The following is a 6,784-nucleotide window of genomic DNA, read 5'->3' on the forward strand; positions in this document are numbered from 1 at the left end:
GTCTCTCTCTCTCTCTCCCCCCCTCTCTTTTTCTTTCTTTCGTTGTCTTTCTATTTTTCTTTCTCTCTCTCTCTCTCTTTTCCCTTCTCATCGCGTCCATCTCTTGTCGCAACAAGAAATGAACCTTCTCGGAGCTAGAAGGGACAGGGTGAGAACGCGCGCGGCAGCGCCTATCGTGCAGGCGCCACCGTGCTCACGGTTCCGCTCTCAGTCCGGCATCGAGAAACAATAATTACCTCTCACGGGTCCTTTGATGTCCCCCGACGTGTTCGCACCCCGCCCAGAAATCTTACATAGGTGTCCCGGGTGGCCGTAGAAAGTCACGCATACGTGCGAGTCCCGGGAGTACGTGAGAGAGATACCTGCTCCGTCTCTTGTGAACGAAAAATCGAAATAATCGTTCAATCACTACAACTTCAAGATTAATGATGCGCAATGTGCGAGAATTGATATTTTGGAAATAAGAAATGTCATGTTACTTCACAAAATCATTTAAGGATCACATATTATTATATATTATCGTAAGAAGTAGAAAGATTACCGCTTAACCATATGCCAATAGCTTAAACATATTTTACGGATTTATTTCGAACACCAATAATACGGATCCCAAATCAAGTGGGTAAATAAATATTTTTTAATTTAAATTACAATTAAAGAGAAAAAAAGAGGAAGAGAAAAAAATTGCAACGTAAAAAAGAGTGTATATATATATATATATATATACACTCTTTTTTATATAATAAAACGCTAACAAAGTTAATAAGAATAAACATTAATAAATTAGCAAAGTTTAACCCTTACCGTACAAGTGACCGAGCGATTCCTGTTCGTGCAAGTTCCTTTGAGGCTTTCGGTAATTATAAATTATACTACATTTTATTATCTTCCAAAATAAAATACCAATATTTGTTCTAGAAAGTTGAAAATATGTTGGTGAATTTTTACAGATTTTTTAAAATCATTCTGAATAGGTGAAACAAACGGACGGATTCTAGTGCTCCCGTTTGTATGGACGAGGCATCAACTTGTAGCTGATACGGTAAGGGTTAATTAATAATTTATGTATATATACAAGTTAAGTAGTTAGTTAATAAAAAAAAGTTAATAAAATAATAAAATAAATTCAAGAAGAACAGATTTATTATAATTGCCAAAAGTTTTTGTAAAGCTCCAGAAATGAGGAATTGAGCCAGAGAGATCAGATAAAAGTTAAAAGTCAGATAATAACGAGAGAAATTTATTGAGATACTATGATACTTTTTGAGAATATGCCACTTAAATATTTTTTTTTAATTTAGAGATTAAAATAAAATAGAAGCATTTCAATATCCCGGATTGGTAACAATTCAAAGATCTCCAAAGTAGTTCAAAAGTCTCAAAGATCTCGGGTAAATCTCACAAACGATGGAGTTAGAGAAAAAGTAATTCAAAGGCACATGATGGTAGAAAGCGCCAGGGATACATTCTTTAAGAGATAAATCCTGGATCAACTTAATACAGTTTAACATGATCCTCATTGATCCTCATTAACTAACTGAATGTAAACCAACAAAGAAGTTTTTCCTTAAAATTTCAGAAGTCTTTAGTTCAGTACCCTCTGAACCCCATTTTTCTCCATTGTAATGGAAACTTTTGAATCTGTTTCAAAATTCTTTTGTCACAAGAAAGAAACTTAGACACGCTTAGCGTTAGATTTTGCATCAAATCAACGAGAAGGCACGTAAGAAATGAAAGATAAATCTTTTTTTGAAAGAAAACTTCTGTAAAGAGAGTGATTTTAATTTTCGTCCTGTCTCCTCTCTGATCTGTTGACTGACATTTTATCGTAATAATGAACGCGAAAGACTCAATCTCTTTTATTTCATTATAAAAATGCTGTTGTAAATAAAAGAATTCGTTTTATATGCATATTATTTTTTTATCAATTTTATATGTATATATTCGAAAACATATAATAAAGGTAATTTCTATAACTATAGAGGTATTAAACAAATTCGTAAATTAAAGATTATACATGTATATAAAATTTCTTTGAGGCATCACATCTCAGTGAAATTCAAAGCACTGTCATAGTTTGCATTTTTATCTTTTAGCAGTCTATATATCTTGTTCTTTTCTTACGGTAGGCGTGGCGCAAAGATCCCGACAGATCGGAAAGGAGAAGTCAGAAGTCAGAAGGGGGTCGACATTGTTATCAAGACCATAGGTAGGCCCACCGTGCGCGTGGGACTATTTATTTTGTCGAGATGGCGGTGGCTAAGGGGAAGAGAGGCGGGTCCGCAGCATGTACAGGAGACAAAATATATGGGGTGGTCTGACTGAGTTTGCGGCAGGCCGCAACTTCATTTACACCTATTCAGAGCCTCCCTCTTGAACATGTGGCCTTTAGATTTACGAGCAACCACGTCTCACCTCTCTTTCCGTCACTCTCTTCCTCTTTCTTTTCCTCTCTCACTCTGATTCGGCTTCTAAAAAAGAGCACGATAATACACACGTCGTGCCGCCACAACGTGTGCAAACTGACTTCCAATTGACTGCTGGTCATTTGATTCTTGCTGAAATTATGGCTGCCATGATTGTAATAAAAGTATTTTAGCTACATATAATATTATTACACATACATAATTGTGTTCAGAAAATTACTTATTCAGGCGTGTATAAAGTTTAGAAAATTATATATTTTTAACATATATTAAATATATATGTTAAAAATGTACAGTAACTTTTCAAAATAATTACGAAAACATTATCGAAGATCGTGTAAATTAACAAGCCCACAAAATTTAATTTAACTAGAAATCACCAGTCTTTGTCCAAAGGTTTTAGCCATTATAGATGAATGTCACGGAAGTTTCGATGTGATCATGGTGGACCACAACGGGTCTTCCATAAAATTCGTTACGCTGTCCGGAACATCGTATGTAACCGTCGACAGTGAAAAGGGAACGGGAAGAGGCGAGTGAAGAGATGAGAAAAGGAAAGATCCTCGTTCTCGAAGAGAGGAAAATGCCCGGTACCGCCATTAGTATTTCACAACTACCTCATCACCTTAGGCCTCAGAGAAAAAAAGAAACTATCGCTTCTGTATCTTCCTTTTTATACCTTCGTTAAATTCCCGAAGAGTTCTCAACGTTGTACTCTCGTGACACACATTTTCGCTTAACACAAAAATCTTGAAAAAAAAAGATCTGCACAACAATTTTATCCAACAAAAATTTTATCTATCCTATAACTCTCGTACGTCAGACACATATGTATATTAAGTATCCTGTTATTTTAGACACATGAATATTTAAAAATCTATTTAAAGAAAAAGGAAACTATTTCATGCAAACATATGTTAATTATATTGTTATTATCCCATCCATACAGCACAGAAGCTTGCAACGACATTGCTGCAACATTCTCAATATTATTGTAATATTGTTGAAATGTTGCAATGTTGCTGAATAATCTATGCTGTATGCATGTATAAATATATAACACCAAAATTAGTATCCAGAAAAGACACTGTGTAGTTAGAACCGAAATGAAAATCATAAGTGCGTATTTAAAACATTCAGCATTGTCATGTTCTTTCATATTATTTCAAATTGCTGACTTTAAATTCATACAGTGATTCTATCGCTTAGTCCATATGCATGAAAAAATCGTAATTCAAAGATATATCGCGTGATTATTCGCGAGTTTATCTATGTTTAAAAAAAACCATGTGCTAAATCTATTTGTATAAAATCACAAAGTGGTCTTCATAATATTTATTTCTGGCAGCATTCAATTTCCTGTCGCGTTAAACATAAGGAAGATACACAAATATTGTTGTTACTAATGAATATAATAATCTTTCTGTCCATACACACTCTCTAAATTCTTCTAAAATGGAATCTCAGTCTAAAGAGTGAAAATTGAGTCAGCCTTTGAAACGAGTAACTCAGTTTTCAATCTTTTAAGAATGAGATTTCACTCTTTAGAGTGGACACTCACTCTAAAAGTTTCAGAGAGTATTATTGCGAGAGCGACTTTTATACAAAAAGACAAAGAAATTATATTAATAGTATATAAAAAATTCTGATTACATAAACTTCGGATTTATCATAAAAAATAAGAGAAAGCATTACGAATCGTGCTGAATAGAGGGTTTTTTTTTTAAACACGTAACGAGCATGATTCTATTTTAAGTCACGAGTGCAGGATGTATCTCCGTACAATAAATATGGCACGAATGTATGTAACATTAATACCAGACCAGACACCGTTTATCCAGACGCTTCGTTTAGTCGCCAGTAAAAGTGGCGGCGTGGCGCGGCGTATCGGCCGTGGATTCGTAGAAGCCGCGCGGCGCATTTGCGCGCATTTATACGTGCGTGCAACTCTTAGAGAGCGGCATTAAGTAATTATCATAAGCGTCGGCTTAAGTACGGTACAGACAGGCTGTCCATCACGCGAGTCCACGTCCTCGCTCTCGGCGATCATACATAGTAACGACTCACTCGTCCGTGACTTACAGGCGGGAACGATTATTTCTGCTTATGCTCGCGCGCGGAGGTGCGAGGAAAACGCACGACGCAAGGTAGGCATCAGCAAAAACACGATCATGCGAATCATCCACGATGAGATTAGGGTTGGACTCTAGGCGAACGGCGATTTTTCTTTTTACAGCGACGAGTTTCTGAGCGCATTGAGCCGTACGCTTCTCACTCTACGTTTGACACGAAGAGAATGAGTGAATCGCCAACAAATATTTGTTATTAGAGATAACGGGGTGATATATACGCGCAGATTATATTTTAAATAAACATGAAAATCTTAAAATATGCCTCGACAATCATTCAATGACGATAATAAGAAAAAAAACGAGATACGCAGTCGTGAACTTCGAGCTTCAGGCGAAACATGCAATCGTGTCTTCTCGACGGTGCAGCTGAACATTCCTCGAGTAATTACCTCGGATTTTGCTGGCTAACGATAAACTGCCTCGCCTTCCCTCCTCGGCAAATAATGGCGCTCCTTTCCTCGTTACCGCGGAAACATAGAGCAACGGATTAGCATCGTCTGTCTTTAAATCAACACGAAGGCCGTCCTTAAAGCGAACAAGAAAATTTCCTCCCCTCGCAATCAATATAAGGCAGTTATGTAATTTAACCGCGTTTTTCGATCTTGATTTTCTCGTCTCTGAATAACGCAAATACGTTGTGATTACTTCTTGTATCTACTTAACATCGTAATAAAATAGCTACTTAAATCACAGAATTTGAATAAAGTTCCCAAAAATACAAATATTTTACAAGAGTTTTATAAAATAGCATTTTTAGTTATATAAATGTTGCGTATTTCTGATCTTCGTTTTCTCAATCGTGCACGGAAAATACGTACACTTAGAGAAAAAATATTGTAGTTGGAACTATGGAGATAACATATACAAGATTTACATGTAGAAGTCATATATAATTGAAAATTCATACACAATAGAATTTGAATAAATTATATTTTATAATTGCAATAACTATATACAATAAGCTTACTCAACAACGTGTGTACACTCTAAATTTCTTACAGTGAAATCTCACTCTAAGAAAATGAAAATACAACCACTCTTGAAAAAAATGAAAATTTTACTTCTTGAAAAAGAATTACAATTTTTACTCTTTTTAGAGTAAATTTTCACTTCAAAGGAGTAAAATCTCATTCCAAAAAAGTGAGATTTCACTCTAAAAAAAAATGGAGATCGTTACTTTTCTTCAAGAAGTGAAATATTTTCACTTTCTTTCAAGATGCATTTTCACTCTTTTGGAGTGAGATTTTACTGCAAGAAATTTAGAGTGTATATTAACTCTATTATATACATAGCCTTATTTCTATACTATCACCTTATTTCTATAGTTTTTACTACTAATACGTCTTTCTCTGATCAGTGCAATCACGTATTCTACACATCTTCTCAATTCAAATTCGAACAGCTTTGAAGCTGAATTAAATATCAATCTGTATCCCAATTTTTTTCAAACATGAAAGTTTCGGTGCCATAAAAAAGTAAAATCTAGAAATGTTAAAGCATATTTATGACATATAATTTGTGTGACTCAGATTTTGTATATAATTAATGATAAAATTCCTGTAAATATTCAGCCTTCTCTTTTCTATCAACAACTCGTCAAAGTACAGTGACTGACAAAAAATTAATTAAAATTGTTACACCAAATTAGATGCATCAGCGCGCGCAGCTCATTTCATCAATCTCATTTTTGACCTCGTTATTTATATTACTAGGATTACTATATCATTGATTCGCCTCTTAAGCTACTCAAATTACACGTTATTCGGTAAAAGGGCAAACGTACATATTGCCCATGATTTTCATCGCATCTATCATTACGGGAGAGAATGCATTTACTGCGCGTGCTCGCTTTCTCGCTTTTATTCTTATCGTCTATAGGTGCGAAACGAACGATACGACCAACACAGGTCATTTTCCTTCCCTTCAGATTATCGCATCGAGATAAATAAATTTGTTAACGTAGGTTGACAAATGTTTGATCTCGTTTAACATCGTGGTGTCAACATTTACGCAGCAACAATAACGACAATAATTTCCGTGAAGAATGCATAAAATCAATACATTATAATACATTATATTATATGATAAGTTATATATATTTAATCAATTTAATTTAATTTTAATATTGTAACGTTTTTAATTTTATTTTTATTCAAGAGTACCATTGAATTGCATGACTTTCTTTTAAAACATTTTATTGAAAACAAAATATTTTATTCTAAAACG

At 34.5% G+C, this 6,784-nt stretch overlaps 1 protein-coding gene across 9 annotated transcripts in view; it reads left to right on the plus strand.

Moving 5' to 3' along the window:
• Positions 1-426: 426 nt before the first annotated feature.
• LOC108753681 (protein wingless) overlaps positions 427-6,784 on the plus strand; it is a 32,776-nt gene continuing 26,418 nt past the window's right edge. The window contains exons 1-5 of one of the 9 annotated variants that reach the window (XM_018495501.1): positions 427-622; positions 788-856; positions 951-1,042; positions 2,130-2,209; positions 2,823-3,016. The gene's annotated coding sequence lies outside the window, so the exon portion shown is untranslated. Of the gene's footprint in view, positions 623-787; positions 857-950; positions 1,043-1,301; positions 1,468-2,129; positions 2,210-2,822; positions 3,017-6,784 lie in introns of those variants that run through there. The other 8 variants (XM_018495503.1, XM_018495504.1, XM_018495507.1 and 5 more) reach the window with 8 other exon arrangements.

Source organism: Trachymyrmex septentrionalis, unplaced genomic scaffold, assembly GCF_001594115.1.
Source record: "Trachymyrmex septentrionalis isolate Tsep2-gDNA-1 unplaced genomic scaffold, Tsep1.0 scaffold70, whole genome shotgun sequence".
In the NCBI taxonomy this organism is placed as follows: Eukaryota; Metazoa; Arthropoda; class Insecta; order Hymenoptera; family Formicidae; genus Trachymyrmex; species Trachymyrmex septentrionalis.